General features: G+C 34.6%; 1 protein-coding gene across 1 annotated transcript in view; it reads left to right on the top strand.

Annotated features, from left to right (window-relative positions):
* The first annotated feature begins 388 nt into the window (after positions 1 to 388).
* The window catches only part of LOC127504214 (zinc finger and BTB domain-containing protein 7C), a 35,483-nt gene continuing 17,272 nt past the window's right edge, over positions 389 to 18,599 (top strand). The window contains 1 exon segment of the mRNA XM_051878754.1: positions 389 to 550. The gene's annotated coding sequence lies outside the window, so the exon portion shown is untranslated.

The following is an 18,599-nucleotide window of genomic DNA, read 5'->3' as shown; positions in this document are numbered from 1 at the left end:
AAACATTTTTCTCAGTAATAAAACATCAAATATGCTCCTCTGACTTAAATCTAATAAATCCAATAAAAGACATTAAATTGTTCACCTTCTGAATCGATGCAGTGTGTGTGTGTGTGCGTGTGTGCGCACGCATTTATGAGATGATCAGAATGTAAACGTGTTGATGAGCATGTTGGCATTAGTGCATAACACACTGCCAGTGTCTGCAGGTACGCTGGGAGGGATTGTGTGTGTGTGTGTGCGCGAGAAGCATGTCAGGTGGACACGTGCGGCCGGCTGCCAACATACTTTTGGTTTGGAGGGAGGGCTGGGTGGGTGTGAACTTTTGTTTAGTGTCTCTCTCTCTCCGTCTCTCTTTCTCTCTCCCTGATTCACGACACACCTTCTGTGCAAAAAGCAACTCCTCTGCTTATCTCTCTCTCCCTGTCGCTCTCTCTCTCTCTCTCTCGTCTGTGTTCACTTTCACATGTTTGAATCGGAGGATAGCAGTCTGTTTCCTGACACGCAGAGACTTCTCTCCAAGAAGCAACTCCTCCAGCAACACCTAAAGGTCAGCAACCACTACTGTGTGTGTCTCTGTCTTTCGCTTTCTCTAAGTTTGTTTCTATTGGTGCCTGTCTTACTGCTCCATCACTTTCTGTGGTGAAATGTAAAGGGTTTGTGATGGCATTTGTTCAGCTCATCTTGCGCATCTGTCATTTAAAGTGCACTAGATTCTGCGGGACCCCCCCACCCCCTCGTTCTCACTGTCTTTTTAATTAGAAAGTCTAATACAGTAAAATGAGATGACAGGTCAGGGACGGGGGTCTGATGCTATCTCAGCATCACTCAGAGTTGCCCCGCAAGAGAACTCCAGTTTTAGACAAACCAGGCTTTAGTGAGTTTTGCGACAAATGTTATCGGTTACGCCACTACAGAAACTAGGCAGAAAAACGCATGAGAGCAAAATTAAAATATGGGGAAAGTTTACAAAATAAATCAGAAAATATCTGCACTTGATTTCATTTTACAATAATGCTCCATTTAAAAAAAAAATAATAATAATAATTTTAGACTTAGAATCATTCATCAACGTCACTTGAACAGCATAACATTGAAATCTCAAAAACGTAAGCTTTTTTGTAAGAGTCTCATTCCTCAAGTTTGTAATGTAATGTACATAAGTAAAAGTACTTAAAATAAGTAAAAATAATAAAGTGCTACCACAGTACTGTTTTGTAAGGGATAACAATATAAACATTCATTAAAAACTGACTATGGCTCACTCGTTCATCAAAATCAATTATTATTAACTTTCAAATCAGCTGAAGTTTCAGAATGATTATCAACATTTCAAACTGTAACAATGTAACTGCTTGACCTGAGGAATCTTGACCTTTCAAAAATAAATAGATTCTTCAAACAGATTTAAAAATTCAAAATTCCAAATATTCAAATTTAAAGTGAACATTCTAATGAACAAAATAAGATAGAATTTTATATATATATTATATATATACACATTTTTTTCATATTTTACATATGTAAAACATTAAATATATATATATATATATATATAAATATACATATATATACACATACATATGTGTGTGTGTGTATATATATGTGTGTATATATATGTGTGTATATATATATATATATAGATAGATAGATAGATATAGATATATATAGATACACATATATACATATACCTTTTTAGGACAAAAAATTGTTTGGAAACACTGATCAGCATGTTTCCACTATATGCTGTGACTTTTATTTTGCGGAAACTTCACATACGATGAATCTGTGAGCAGCACTGGCCATGTCTAAGACGGAATACAGGAAACATCATTCATCTGCTCTCTTTGTGAGCATAAGCTGAGACTCTATCATGAATCTGGGGGCTTAAATGCTGAAGTATTCAAACATGTACATTCAGTGCACTCAGGTAAACTGTGTGAATACAGTGTACACACACACACAGAGAGAGAGAGAGAGACAGAGAGAGAGAGAGAGAGAGAGAGAGAGAGAGAGAGAGAGAGGGGGAGCTTTGTTCGGTGTGGTCAGGGACACAGTATATCAGGTGAATGGGCAGATGACCGCCGGTCTCAATTATTCATTCATTTTAATTGTGGCTGTGACGGGTACCAGATTTCCTTTCAATGCCAAGCAGCTGCTTTCAGATCCATCACGGCATGTTCGAGCAGCTCTGATTAACCCGACATTAACAGGCCGTGATTACATAAAAACTCCTGCGGTGGGAGTCCAAACCTCACCGTCACTCAGAGAGAGGGAAGAAACGGAGAGCAGTGCGAGGGAGCGGGGTTATGCCGGGATACGCACCACGCCTTTGTCTGTCGAGTCACTAGGACAAGGTTTATCAAAGTTGAACCTGATCCGAAGCAGTCTTTTGTTACACGGCAGATACTTTTACACTGGCGTGTTCTCAAACATTCGACAGTGTGGTGCGCTCCACGCGGGAGGGTGTGGGAACGAGGTAACCGGAACAATGATCGGGATCTCAGAGCGGTTCTAGATCACTGCTGGAAACACACAGAGAATCTACGCACATACACACACACACACACACACACACACACACACACAGCTCAGAACAATGACAAGAAGCTACTAATTGAGCTATACTTTTCTATAACTGTATATATAGATAGAATAGGTAGTCAAAATACACTCCCAGTGTTGTTGAGAACGTATATACACTTTGGCATCGGTAAGATCTTTTTTAAAAAAGTCTCTTCTGCTCACCAAGGCTGAAATAAATACAGTACAAAAATACAGTAAAACCGTATTATGAAATATTATTGCAATTTAAAATAACTGCTTTCTATGTGAATATATTGTAAAATGTAATTTATTCCTGTGATCAAAGGTTAATTTTCAGCATCATTACTCGTCTTCAGTGTCACATGATCCTTCAGAAATCATTCTAATATGCTGATTTGCTGGTTATTATCAATGTTAAAAACAGTATTTTTGTTGAAACTGATACGCTTTCAGCATTCTTTTATTAATAGAAAGATCAAAAGAGCAGCATTTATTTGAAATATATTATTTTGTAACATTATTAATGTATTTACTGTTACTTCTGATCAGTTTAATTAATCCTTGCTAAATAAAATTATTTTATTAATTTATTAAGTATTAATTGCTTTAAAAAAAAAAGTTTTACCACCATTTTTTTTTTACATCAACTTTATGGTAATCAGTCTATGGAAGCTTGTTTCCACCACTGAATAAAAAATAAAAAGGTAACTGCGACTTTTTATCTCACAATTCTGACTTTTTTCTCGCAATTGAGTGATATAAACTAGCAATTGCAAGTTATAAAGTCAGAACTGTGTGATATAAACTCACAATTATGAGTCGCAATTGCGTGATATAAAGTCAAAATTGCGAAAGATAAACTTGCAATTTCGAGAAAAAGGTCAGTCTTTTTTTCCTGGAATTGGATTTTGGACTTTTTAACTCACAATTGATAGTTTATGTCTCACAATTCTGAGAAAAAAAGTCAGAATTGCAAGAAAAAAGGCCAATTCTGAGAAAAAAAGACTATGTTTCACAATTTTGAGTTTATATCACACAATTCTGACTTTATAACTTGCAATTGTGAGAAAAAAATATAAACTAGCAAACTTGAGATATAAACTCACAATTCTGAGATAAGAAGTCAAAATTGCAAGATGTAAACTCGCAATTTTGAGAAAAAAAGTCAGAATTGTGAGCTAAAAAGTCGCAATTATCTCAAAAACATAACAAGTTTCCATATCAGTCAGTATGTCCAAACAATAGCTTATTTATATAATTTGTAATATCAAAGTCGAATGTGGTCTGACTGACAGTCTGGAATAGAGAATTGATGTTTAGTCACTGAACAAAACAGATTTTGATGAGAGATTGTAATGTGAGCAGATACAAATATTGATTTACATATAGTGTTGTTATTGGCTGGTACAAACACAATGCTACTTTTTGGGTCCAAATTATTTTTGTTTAATAATAAAATAATAAAAAGCACACTTTACACAATAATTTAGCTACTGAAAATAACATTTTGATTCGATAAAGAAGTGTTAAAGACAGACAAAATCCTTCAAAATCAACAATGAGCATAGTGAGATATCAGAACGAATGAAAAATGGCTGCTTTTGCATTCCATACTTAACATTTAATTGTGTTACACAGCTCTCTGCAATACTTGATTCTGATTGGTCACATGTGACATTATGCAGTAAAAGATGTGTGCGCATCATGATGCCAAATTGAATCATTTAGCGTTGTCCCAGGCAACAACGTCCTAAATATATGTGCTGGTTTTATTTCTGCAAAAACGACCCTCCTCCAAAGTGAAATTATGTAGTCACCAAAGCCATCCGTGCTAGTTTCATTATCACAAAATAACCCCCCTCAGGGTAAAACAACACGTCCTGATCATCCCGTCAGGGTTTATTTTGTGATAGTGACCAGCTGATCATTTCTTTTAATTCTGTTTAACAGGAAATCTGATTCAAAAATAATCTGTGGTTTGATTTTACTAAATGTAGACTTGAACCCGGCCTCTTCTATGAACGTGTGTGCGTTTATAAGCAGCGGATCAATCTAATAAGAGTAAGTTTGTCCAGTTCACAACCCAAAGTGAAAGTTAGGGGATTCACATCCTCTCACACACGTCTGTTTCTGATGACACAGCCGCCCAACAGCACACTCAAACAGAGACTGAAATAGTGCCTGCCTATATGTCATTTTCCTTCCTCTCTCTTCATCTTATCTTAGGTAAAGCTTATCTGTCAAAGCGTGAGCACTGTCCTGACCTCACCTTTACACAGAGAGACACAAACAGTTAAATTCTCACTGACGAATTTGTTTTCTGCTGCATAAAACGCTTCTAATGAATGTGTTTTCTGATCTTTTATGATCCTGCTCTTTTTTTTTAACCAGCTGTTAAACACCTTCCGCTGATTAATTCAATAGTTAAACGGTTAACACTGGATATTTACAGCCATCCATCCAAGTACCGGATGTCACAGCATGTTCATTTTAATAGCAATTCAACAGGTCACATGGTCATGTAATTTCACTATCACTATGGTCACGGTGAGTGAGCCGAGCCGCTATTTATAATCCCTGAGCACTGCGATTATGTGATGTTTCTTTAAGAATTCGACAAGTGTTTTTCTTTAGAAGCTCCTACACATCACAAGGTCACATGACTAATCACCCATAACAAACAGGAAATTAACTACAAATTTAGGTCAAAGTCTCCAGAAAGAAGAAAAAGTTGTATGCCTATACAATGACTCTCTACAGCAAGCCTGTTTGATAGAACTGATCAATCCAAACATGATCAGCCTTTTAGGATCATAATCTGATCTAGATAGATTTACTACAATAATTACTATGTTTAACAAGACTTTACAGTTCTATAACTAGACTTTACAATAATATAATCAGACTTTATTAGACATATAACAATGACATTTTACTGTTCTATCAGTATATCAATATTATAATAATATTTTACAGTAACTGTACCAAACCTGATTAGACATTACTGTACTATAATCTGTCCCATTTCTAATCTATAACTAGACTATACTATAACCAATTATTATTGGACGTACTATAACTGAACTATACTGTTTTATATGGAAGCTGGTTAAAATAAAAAAGGTAATTGCAACTTTTTATCTCACAATTCTGACTTTTTTTCAGAATTGCGAGATATAAACTCACAATTGTGAGTTATAAAGTCAGAATTGTGAGTTATGAAGTCAGAATTGCGACTTTATATTGCGAAATTCCAACTTTATATCACGCAATTTTGACTATATAAACTTGCAATTCTGAGAAAAAACGTCAGTCTTTTTTCCCCTCACAATTGGACATTATAACGTGAAATCCTGGCTTTATATCTCACAATTCTGACTTTATATCACGTAATTTTGACTTTATAACTCGCAATTGTGAGAAAAAAGTCAGAATTGTAAGATATAAAGCCAGAATTGCGAGAAAAAAAGTCAGAATTGTGAGATAATGTCACCATTACCTTATTATTTTTTATTTCATGGCGGAAGCAAGCTTCCATAGTTTTACCACTAGACTAGCGTTATCAAAAGTACTGACTTCGGTACCAAGTCGGTACTGAAATTTAAAAAAAAAAATAATGCTTTGAGCTCTGATTGGCCTTTGTGTTCACGCACTCAACAGATATGTCTGTGTATGGCTACAATGATCAAAATCAAACGGAAGTGTTTGAATTCGAAAGCGTTTGAAAGCAGGCGTCTATCAGCAGCAGTGTTGCCACTGTTGCCGCGGGTTGTTTTTCATGTCTGCGGGTTGAAATGACCCCAAATAATATGATATTTAGCCCCTTGAAAGTGAATTTTACCAGGGGAACCCCACCAAAAAAGCAGATTTTAACCCTCTGAAAGTGATTTTTACTGGGGGACCCCCTGAAACACAATTGAGCTAGTTTTGAGTAGCAGTTTTGTTGTGAAAACCTGGCAAACCTGATCAGCGGACCAATCCGCTCAGAGATGCCTGCTTTCAAACGCTCCCTTGTGTATCTGTGCAAGTGCTCTGTGAACAGTCACTGATGTCTATATATAAAGCATAATGTTTTTGAAGCATTGATCATTGTAGCCAATCACAGACATATCAGATGAACACGTGAACACAATGGCTAATCAGAGGTGTTTACGAATCCGCTCAACAGCGCTCACATTTTTAACATTTCAGTACCAACTTGGTATCGAAGATGGTACTTTTGAGAAAACTACACTAGACTATACTTTACTATAACCAAACCTGATTAGACATGAGTATACTATACTGTTCAGTTTCTACATGTAACTACACTATTCTCTATTCTAAACGTTCTATAACTATACTTAGTACAACCAAACCTGATTAAACTGTTTATATTAAAAACAATACTGCTCCATAACTAGTTTACACTATACTATATAACCAGACTTTACTATGCTATATCATACTAAATTTAACTATTGTATAACTAGACTATACTTTTCTAATAGACTATTCTATACTTTATCATACTATACTCAAAATTTATTAGACTTTACATACTATAACTATTCTGCTCTATATCTAGACTATACTACGACTAAACTTACCTATACTGCATTGTCAAGTGTACTCTATACTACTACTTCTTGTACTGTAAAATAGTTGAGTTTCTTTCAGCTGACGCATCTTTCTTCTTGTTTAAGCCTGATCTGTTAGATTTCAGCTTTGGGCCATGTGTGTGTGTTTGACTGGTTTCCTCTGGTCTTCTATGAAAAGTGAGTGTGATGTGAGAGCAGCTGATTGGGGAACATCTAAACTCCTGTAGGTGTTTCCTGTGTGAGAAGAGTCACTGTAACCAGTGGCAACTCCCAGACTCTCTCCTCTCTCTGTTGCTGTGGGTGAATTACAGAAGCTGAAACACACACACACACACAAACATGTTTGAAATGCAAGTTTGAAATGATCACACACAGTATTATTGAGGGCGACGCACCACAACACACGTTTACGTAGAGAAACCGAGCTCAGTCAACCACACACATACAAAGAGAGGGAAAGCGGGCCGTTCTGTAATGTTGCTGTAAGGTTTTGGTTTTGAAACTGGGTCCACCCACTGGTGAGAGAAAAGAGGAGAGGCACAGAGGAGGGGTGTATGGAGAGAAAGACAGCGATAGAAATGAGTGTGTGGGCTATCACTCACTCACTCACTCACTCAGTTTAAAATAAGGACACATTGATCCACCCACCCTAACCCCACACACACACACACTGGAGCAGATACCTCAGCAGAAGAGTTTAGGTATCACAGCAGGCCACTCTCGGGCCTGATGGACTGACAGTTGGGTTGTAATGTGTGATGGCAGGAAGTACACATGATTGAGGAATTATCTCAGTGTTTGGTAGCTGCTGGTTATAGTATTGTGTCTGGATATTTTTTATGATAAAAATCACAGGTTTCCAGTGGCCGATAGGATCTACAGAGCAGTTGCAATGCTCTGTAGATCCTAATATAGAATGACAAACAACACATTTCACATAAGCTTTATTCCAAAATAGAGAGAAATGTTTACCATATATTACCAAAGACAGAGTCTTGACCTGGTAGGTAGTGCACATGCTGGACGACCCGAATTAACTCTAGATTGGATCATTTCACAATACGGTTCACCCAATTTTTGTTAATTTCTGTCTAATTCAGACTGTCACTATCAATAAAATACAATATAAAAAATATTAAATTATATTTATATAAAATATATATACAATATATTTATTATTAATAATATATACATTAAATGTACTTCATGCATTAAAGAAATGTATTTTAAAATTGAAACATATAATTAATAAACTTATTAATTTATATATATAAATGAATACGTTTATAAATTGTTTCAATTTTTAAAATAAAAATACATTTCTTTAATGTATATATATATATATATATATATGACACACAACTATATTATAAAAAATGCTAGTTATAAATTATATAAAATATTATATATAATATATTGTATACATTATATAATATGTAGTATACATTAAGTAAATAAATAATATATAGTATACAATAAATATATATACACACACTTTTTAAAATGTATTTATTTTTTTATAAAAAAAAGTACATTGTCATTTTTTATAAAAATAAATAAATAATATAAAAAATATTATAAAAGAATTATAAAAAAATGAATAAATACATTTTAAAAAGTATATATATATATATATATATATATGTGTGTGTGTGTGTGTGTGTGTGTGCGCATGTATTTTTTATATTGGTCCATCACTTCATATAACATGGCTTTCTGAGGCAAAAAGCTCAAACGGACTGCTGAATATCCAGTGCCATTATATATAATATAATATATATTACATACACACATATATATATATAACATACACACATATATATTTCAATTGAACTGTGTGTGTGAGAGCATGTGTGTGATATGCGCTTGCATTTTTTTGCATGGAGCGACATATGTGCATACAGTTGTGACTGATCACTATGAAAGCTTGCATCTTGTGTGTCTGTGTGTGTGTGTGTGTGTGTGAGCGCGCTTTGACAGACATCTGTCTCCTGTGCCCTGCAGCCTGGTTGGTTTTAATTAGGTAGAGCCAGAGGGCCCGAGGGCAGACAGGGGCTAGTCATAATCACTCACTCACACACACACACACACACACACACGGGCCAGCCTCCCCCTCACAATCCTCCACAAAAATGTCCTTTCAGAAGGAGCATCTCAAAAAACACAAAAAACACACACTCCATCTGTCGCAAACACGTGTGAGATCTGTGCTTTACATGCATGATTAGTTTGATTAATGACATATTAGGGGATGTACATTTCGGTACATTTGAGCTCGAGTGCTTAAGTGTCTGCCTTCAAGTGTGTCGCAACACCAGCACGATGCCATAGTCACCAACAGGATACTCCGGTTTTCCTTTAAGACACAACTTTCTGGGTTGAAGGCGTGTTAATTACAGAATAATTGCTGGAGTTAATTGGTTTCTATCATAATAATTGGTAATTCCTGGAGCTTAAACAGTAGAGTGTGATGTTAGCAATGCCTACGAATGCATGAACTAATAAAATGTACACCTTCAATACATTAGCAAAAAGCGTCTGGCAAATGCATAAATGTTAAATGCAGGGTGACCATATTTCTCATGGTGGAATACGGGACGGGTGAGCAAGGGGTGGGCAATATGACCATTTTATTTGTAATATGAGAAATTTTATTTCACGATAATTATATTATATTATATTATATTATATATAAAAGAAATTTACAAACATTACGACAAATACAATAGAGATACAAATTAAATAAACTTGTTTTTCAGATACAGTAGGTTTATCTATCATGTATACATTTAACATATTTTGTTGTTTGATTAACATTAATGACAGACAAATATTTAATTAGGCTACTGTCCCTTTAAGACCAAAATTATGAATGTAATATACTGACACATATCCTATTTTCACACACCTGTTTATGTCTACTTAAGCCATAACCGACTGCATTTACGTGAGATACTCCACACGATGGACATTTTGGCAACTATGTGTGCATGTGATCGCGCGCAAGGAAAGAGAGAGAGCGCGTGCGTGCAAAAGAGAGAGCCTTCTGGTGTGTGTCATTCAGCGTGATTCCGCCTATCCCGCCTTCACTAACGGCAAGTTAATCGATTTCTTAATAAGTTGGGACACTAAAAATAGATCTGAAATACGGGACTGCTCCGGGAAAAACGGGACGTCTGGTCACCCTAGTAATTGTGAATGTTTAATGTACGATTTAGCTTGTATACATTTCGATAGGCTTGCACAGCAAAACTATATTTCCTAGGGATTTTGGCCAATACCGATAACCGATAATTCTTTATATTTGAAAGCCGATAACTGATATATTGGCAGATAAATTTAAATCAAAATTTGTATATAATTTTTGAGAGCCTGATTACAAAAACAAAAGTCTCAGCATTAAAAGCCATGTCCCAAACACATAATTATAATGTTCTCATTATAATATTATGTAGTTTATATGACAGACTTGTGCTGCACATATTGAACTTAACTCTATTTTCATTTTTGAAGTGATTTTCAATCATATTTCAAGCAATTCAAAACCATCATGGAGAACAGTGTGCATCTGAAGTGTCTCAGCTGAAGTAAATAATCCATTATTTATCGGCTTTAATATATCGGACAAATTTTCTTATCAGGCTGATAACAATAACATTAAAAATTAGCATATATCAGCCGATGCCAATATGGTGGCCGATATATCGTGCATCCCTTTTCCCATCATGCTCTGAGGAATAGCACAATACACTGATAAAGCAATTAATGCTTGAATCATTATCGATATGTAGTTCACACTCACACACACAGACTGACAAGCCTGACTAAGACAAAAACACAGATAAAAAAACTTTCTTATCAGCGACATTTCCAAAAACGTTTACTGTTTCTCTGTTGTCTAAGTGTGTGTGTGTGTGTAGAAGAAACCAGATAACACAGATGAAGCTGACCAAAAGACACAACACATCCTGTAAAAACACGAGCTCATGTGTGGAGAGGTTCACAGATGACCTTGTTGCATATTTTGGGCTGTCTGTATGTGTGTGTGTGTGTGTGTGTGTGTGTGTGTGTGTGTGTGTGTGTGTGTGTGTGTGTGTGTGTGTGTGTGTGTGTCGTCCTTGGACGACTGTTTCCCACCCTAGTTGGTGGGTTTGTCTGTAAGTGGGCAGAGATGACAAATTTTTCCCACAAGGCCACACCCTTGAGCGCCAAAGCCCCCACTCCCAGAATACATCTGTGCACGGCGTCCCAAATTGCAAATCCAAAGGATTTAAAACTGATGAATTTAAGCATCAGATTTGATCACACACACACACGCCAGTATCAAGTTTTTGATGGAATTAAAGTTTTTGGTGCTTGACTATGTAAATGCTAGGGAGTTTTGGATGCCTGTGTGTTGCTATGATGTTTGGTGTGGTTGATACTCGAAAAATCACTTATTTAGTAAAGTACCAGCACAACTCTCTAAGACACACGGAATGAGGAATCATTCATGTCTGGATCACAAACGCTGCAGGACTTAGGTTTGATCTCATCATTAAACATATGAGCAATAGTAATAGAGTTCAAAAGTCGGGTTCCAGATGTAAAAACATTAATTTTCTCTATAGGGAAACTGATTTTTAAAGCTGCAGTCTGTAACTTTTTTTAGTTAAAAGTACATAACCAGCCAGTACTATCTCCTTACCTTAGCCCAATTCACAACGGTAAGCTTGTAATAATGTTTTATAATTCAGGTGGTACTGGTGGGTTTCCGCGGGAAATTCGAGCATGCCGCTGTTCATCTTTGCGTCATTACGTCACATCTGTTTACATGAAGGAGTCCCAGCTAGTAGGTTATATTATGTGAGGATGCTGCTGGTAGCAGATCATTTATAGCCTTTTCCTCACAGCAGCTGGAATAATTAAACTTATTTTGATGGCAGTTTGTACGGTATGACAAATTAACATTAGAGATTAGACTACAGAAATTGAAATCTACAGGTAACGCTAATACACACTAAATACATAGTCACGCAATGCTGAGAAAAAGTATAACAATAATAATAATTTGCATGGTTTTATGTGATATGAGCTAAGTGATCATTAGATTTAATCACCATTGGCAGCGCGATTTATTGTAATGCTTTTTTTCCTCAGTTAGAACAAAAGTGGCAGATTTGTTACTTGTTCAGATGACACTGTCCGGTGAAAATTCTTATTTTGGTCACATTTCCAAGACGTAGAATCTGTGATTCTGAAGTACAGTATCCTCACTGATGTGGTGACATTAGATTCATCCGCGCTGAGGAGCCGTGCCAATGCACAACCCACGTAAAGATGAAAATTCCCAAATAACTCCAATTGCAGGTTTTGGACAGAGATGGCGACAAAGAGGCAAAACTTACGGACTGCAGCTTTAACGATAACTTTTTAAAAAAAAAAGCCTTACTGTGAGCTACGAGGTTGTTAATCAATAGTATTTGCTTCTGTTGAAGCCATCAGCCCGCATTATTTCAACAGTTTTAACAGTGGAATTCCTGGTGAAAAACTACATTACCCATGATTCTGTACAGAAAATTCCACCAATCAGAGAGTCGAAACAAGCAAAAACCACCAAAAGATCTCTTATATATGGGTATTATTATCCTTATATATATATATATATATATATATATATATATATATTATTCAACATTTTTATATGCAGTTTCATATTTCTCCATCATTTTAATTCGATTATGCTGTTTGCAATGCTTCATGGGATTGTAGTTCTTTCCCTTACTAAAGAAAGTACACAGTCTTGTAGATTTGTCTTTTTGTCAAATTTTCAAGAACTAATCATAGTTTGAAACCATTTTATGATTCTCCTTGTAGCTGGTTGTCTTGGTTCTTGGCTTATAACGCTTTAACAAAAGACAATTTTGAAATCCCTATGGGAGAAATAAATGGAAAAAATACTTCCAGAACCAACGGCACTGAAAAAGTGGCCAAGCGTTAATGCACTCTATAGAGATGCTCTCCTCAGCAAACTAGAAAGAAAGAAAGAAACATCTGACCTTACCTGAAATGAGGCATCACGGGGTCAGCAAACACACAAGGGTTTGTCCGAGACGAACGTCAGTCGTGGTTCTGAATGTGTCTCGTCTTCGTCTGACTGCTGCTGTACAAAAACAACACATTAGTTCTCACTGCATTTTGACTGATTCAGAAGACGTCTGAGAAATTTGATTCTAAACAGGGTTACTAAAACTTTAAAAAAAAAACATTTGTGTTACTAGAAATAAAAAAAATAAATTAATTTAGTTTGACATGAAGTACTAAAATAACGAAAACTTTAAAAAAAATGAATAAAAACTATAGACATATTTAAAAAATTTATTTTATTTTTTTTTTGTTTTTTTTACAAAAACACAATGCCATAGAAGAAACATTTTTAGTTCCTTTCAGCCATCAGTTCTTAAGAGAACCCCCCTTTTTTTTTTCTTAGTGTGAAAAACATTTCAATATTCTAAAGAACCCTTTTCCACCGTAAAGAACCTTTTGTACAACTAAAAGGTTCCATAGATGTTTAAGGTTCTTCATGGAACCTTCAATGCCAATAAAAGAACCTTTATTTTTAAGAGTAAAAACGAAATCAGAAAATATAACTACTAATTCAAAACATTAATAATAACCTATAATAATATCTCAAATATACTAAAATGACATTTTCAAAAGAGTGACAGAAAACCTCAGCCAAAACAAAGTTTTACCCATGCAGGTTTGATTTAATGCGTCATTGCGTTATTTTCAACATGTGTCAAGCACAATTCATAACACCACACAAATACCTGTCACATTCTCAGTGTCGTCACAAACTACTTTTCAGGGTGAAAAAAAATATATTTTTTTTGTAGTTCTTTAGAAAACCACTGATGTTCTGATAACCTACAATGACTTTAGAACTGTCCAAAAATGTTCCTTTAAAAGAGAGTTCTCTTTTTTTACCCTGAAAAGCAATTTGTGACGACACTGAGAACGCAACAGGTACTTGTGTTGTGTTATGAGTTATTTATTGTGAGCATATAAAACACTGTCTAATACAGGAATCTGTTTTAACGAACAAATAGAATCATCTGTTTGAGGTTCCTATGACAACTAACTGACAACTAATCTTACATTCGTCACATTCTCAGCAGCACAAAGAAGTCTATCTCAATCATATTTTACCCAGAATCCCCTAGTTAAACGCTGGCTTTGGTATAAAGTAACTGTGCTTGTTAAAAAGCAGGTCATGATCAATCTGTCATGAATTACATAACTAGGTGGATTCTTGATGTCATTAAGGAAATCCTGTCCGTGTTAAAGCGTCGAGTCATGATTTAAAGAGACAGACGCGGCGGGAAAATGTCACAGTGCCAAAAAACACAAACGAGAGAGTCTGTAATAGTTTTATGGCTCTTGAAACAATAGATTGTAAGGAAACACACTCCCTCTCTCTCTTTTCACACAAAGACTATTTCTGAAAAAGTTTCTGTACATCTCACAATCCAAACATGAGCCATTTTAAATTTCACACTGATTTTAGCTCAAGTTCAATTTTGACTGAACAAAAGAGATCTTTTCTATTATCCTTGATAAGAGAGATTTTGTTACAAAATGGTGGTAAAATGAGATCACATTCAAAGAAAACTGAAAGACATTACATTAAAATACAAATAAACTAAATGAAACATTGACAGAGCACTAATTGGCTGTGAGTTTGTTATAGGACGACATGGTCCATCTTTTCAACGTCCAGAAGATCATAAACATTCATTAGATACATGCATGATATATGCCAAGTTTTACATAACCAGAGGTATATCTAATAATCTAAAGCCTTTTTCACGCTGCAGGGTTCACACCACACGCTTGACTTTTTTCCTTTAATCGCATCTTTCTTGTTCTTTTTAGGAGTTTAGAAATATTTAGAAATGTTTTGTTTCACCCAGACACAATTACTATAATTGAGCGTTAATTAGCTTTTTTTAAACATTTGCTTTTATTACTTTTGCACAGTTGTACCACAAAATATGCAACACATTTAACTACACTACTTATGGAAAATACTTATGATATATTATAACTTATGGAAACAAAATAACATGTATAGAATTTAAAAAAAAAATGTACAGTGTGTGCATGTGTGTGTATCTCTCTCTCTACATTATATATAGAGAAAATGTATGAGTAAACTATATATTAAAAATCAAAGAAAATGTATGATTAAAATATATATATATATATATATATATATATATATATATTAATTATTAAACATTATGAAGAAAATGTATATGATTAAACTATATATGTACTAAAAATTATATTATATAATTTTTAATATGTATATATATATATATATATATATGTATATATATATATATATATATATATAAAATCATATACATTTTATATATATATATATATATATATATATATAAAGAAAATGTATTTTATTCAAATATATTATATACATTCTTAAAAATAAAGGTTCTTTATTGGTATTCATGGTTCCATAAAGAATCTTTAACATTGATAGAATCTTTTCATTCCACAAAAGGTTCTTTAAAGTGGAAAAAGGTTCTTCAGATTAAAATGTTCTTCAAACTAAGAAATAAAAATGTTTCTTTAAGAATTGTTCGCTGAAAGGTGCTTCTATGCCATCGCACAAAAAAATTGTGTATATTAAAAAAAAAATTATATATATAACAATTAGAGTAAAAACTGCTGTCTGGATGAACTAATGTACTCTTCACACAAGTGTGAGTATAAGTTTACAAGTTAACTAACTGATTAGCCGTCTACCTCTGGTTTCAGTTTCAGCGAAGGGAAATTGAACAGCCCTGTTGAGGAACATGCAGTCTGAGCGGCAATATGGGTCAAACCACACGTATAAAACAACCAACTTCTAATTAACTAGAGAGTCGTAACGTCTCAATTCTGGCATTATATAAAGTGTCATTTAATTAAATCTGACCTGTGCCAAGTTCAGTGACATACTATATTCAGCAGAAATATGCATACTACCATACTACTCTTCCTTTTGCTGCATTATATGACGCTTGTGTTCATTTAGTATCACTTACTGTATATACTATTATAGTTTTTGTTAATATTTTGAATTAGATTTTTTTAAATATATTTTCCATTTTCATTTTAGTTAAAATTTTAGTATTTTTTTTTTTAAATATGTCTATATAGTTTTTTATATTATTTTTGAAATTTAAAATAAGAAATGCTGCCTTGGCAACTAGCTGATTTAAATTAAGGTTTTTTAAATATTTCATTTAAAGCAATTAAATTTTTTTTTTTATGTTTTTAGCTTAGTTAACAATACTAACCCTGGTGTACAGCAAGCAATTTTTTCTGCATGCATAAAATACGTACTACATTTGCCAAAATGTATACATTGAAGCTTGCTCTGGTCGTATGCTACATGTTGGCAAGTATTAATTTCAACTTGCAATATCTCTTTCTTGACTCATCAAATGAGTTTGTCAAATGTTTAAATAAAATTGAATGAAAAATTCACAATAACTGTTTTATTTTTAATCTAAAACTGCGCCACTAGCCGAATTAAATCCATTTAGGTTATGCGACAACATGTTTTTAAAAAATAAAATAAAATAAAAGACCATATACAAAGTATATTATATTTAGTAAGCAGTAAGCAAGAAGAGTAGTATGCTATTCTGAACTTCAGGTCCTCTACCTTCCTCTAATTCATCCTCTGCATATATAGAACTGGTACTTTTCTCTTTCTTCCCATTTGTGCCCAAGTTTGAGTTGCAAATCCTTCACGAATAAAACTAAAAATTCATTTTGTCTGACCCCAAATCAGAGGGTTTGTGCACCATGGGCTTTATTACATACTGAGCTTAAACTGTGTTGTGGAGGAGGATGGGTATTATTATCCTGAGCTTCCCACCCAGCTATAAAAACTACATCGCCGCTCTAGAGTAGATCCACCTCCTCTCTCTCTCTCTCTCTCACTCTCTCTCTCTCTCCTCCTTCCTGTCAGCGTCCACACAAACCTCTCAGTCTGTCCGCGTGTGCCGTTGTTTTGGGCTTGTAGTTGGATGCTCGTCTGTGCGTTTTTGTGAATGGAGAGGAGCCGCTCGGGCAGACAGGATGGACAGACGTCTTTGTGTCCCTCAGAGACGGAGATGAGACCGGCTCGGGTCTGAGACGACACTTAGTCCTGGAATAAATCACACACATACATTTACACACACCTGAGGATCTGCACGGGTGAGTGCGTTACTGCTAAAATCACCTGTTTTCAAGAGTTGTGCATGTGGGAAAGTGTGCCTCAGCGCGTGTTTGAGTGAGAACGCGCAAAAAATTTGAGTCTGCGGCTGACGTGTGCGTACGTACAAGCTGTTTATGTTTGTTTGTACGTGTCCGTCTGCATCTCAGGTATAGAACAGCATGTCTGTGGGCAGTAATTTGATGACTCACGTAATTATTTGGGCCATTCTTTAGATGTCGTCTCCAGAAAATGAGCGTGTGTAGTTTTGGCCTCACTGTAAACGCAAACTAACACAAACAAGTAATGACACAGCAAATCGACAATTACAGCAGACACCGCTGACTCTGATGTGTGACAGCAGCGTGGCAAACAGTTTAAAATTACTTTACGTCATTTACTTTACAGGTTGTGCTCACACTTTATGACAAAGTGCACAATTTAATTTCTCATGATCTAAACAGATGATCGACCCAAATCATGTTCATTGTAACAAACGGTTTTTATATCATCATCAAAAGTTTAAAAACATTAAGGTTTAGTCTAAAGTAGTCTCTTAATCTCACCAAAGCTTATCAAAAATACAGTAAAAACAGTAATATTGTGAAATATTTTTACAATTTAAATGAACTGGTTTCTATGTGAATTTATATTAAAATATAATTTATTCCTGTGATCAAAACTGAATTTTCAGCATCATCACTCCAGTCTTCAGTGTCACATGATCCTTCAGAAATCATTCTGATGATTTGCGCTCATGAAACATTTCTGATTATTATCAATGCTGAAAACAGTTGTGCTGCTTCATATTTTTATGGAAACTCGCATGGATTCCTTGATGAATAGAAAGTTCAAAAGAATAGCATTTATTTTCAGCATTTAATTAATGTGCCTTTGCTGAATAATTTATTTATTTATTTATTTATTTTTTTAAATCGCACTTACCCCAAACTTTTGAATGGCAGTGTATTGTGATTTCCAAAAAAAAAAAAATAATTAATAATAATAATAATCAGCATATCAGCAAATCAGCATATTAGAATGATTTCTGAAGGATCATGTGACACTGAAGACTAATAAGTAATGATGCTGAAAATTCAGCTTTGAATCAGAGGAATAAATTACATTTTAACATATATTCACATAGTAAACAACTATTTTACATTATAATAATATTTCAGATTTTTTCTTGTATTTTTAATCAAATAAATGCAGCC

Source organism: Ctenopharyngodon idella, chromosome 21 (assembly GCF_019924925.1).
Source record: "Ctenopharyngodon idella isolate HZGC_01 chromosome 21, HZGC01, whole genome shotgun sequence".
Lineage (NCBI taxonomy): Eukaryota > Metazoa > Chordata > Actinopteri > Cypriniformes > Xenocyprididae > Ctenopharyngodon > Ctenopharyngodon idella.
Note: the sequence above shows the minus strand (reverse complement) of the source record. Positions and strands in the feature narration are given on the sequence as shown.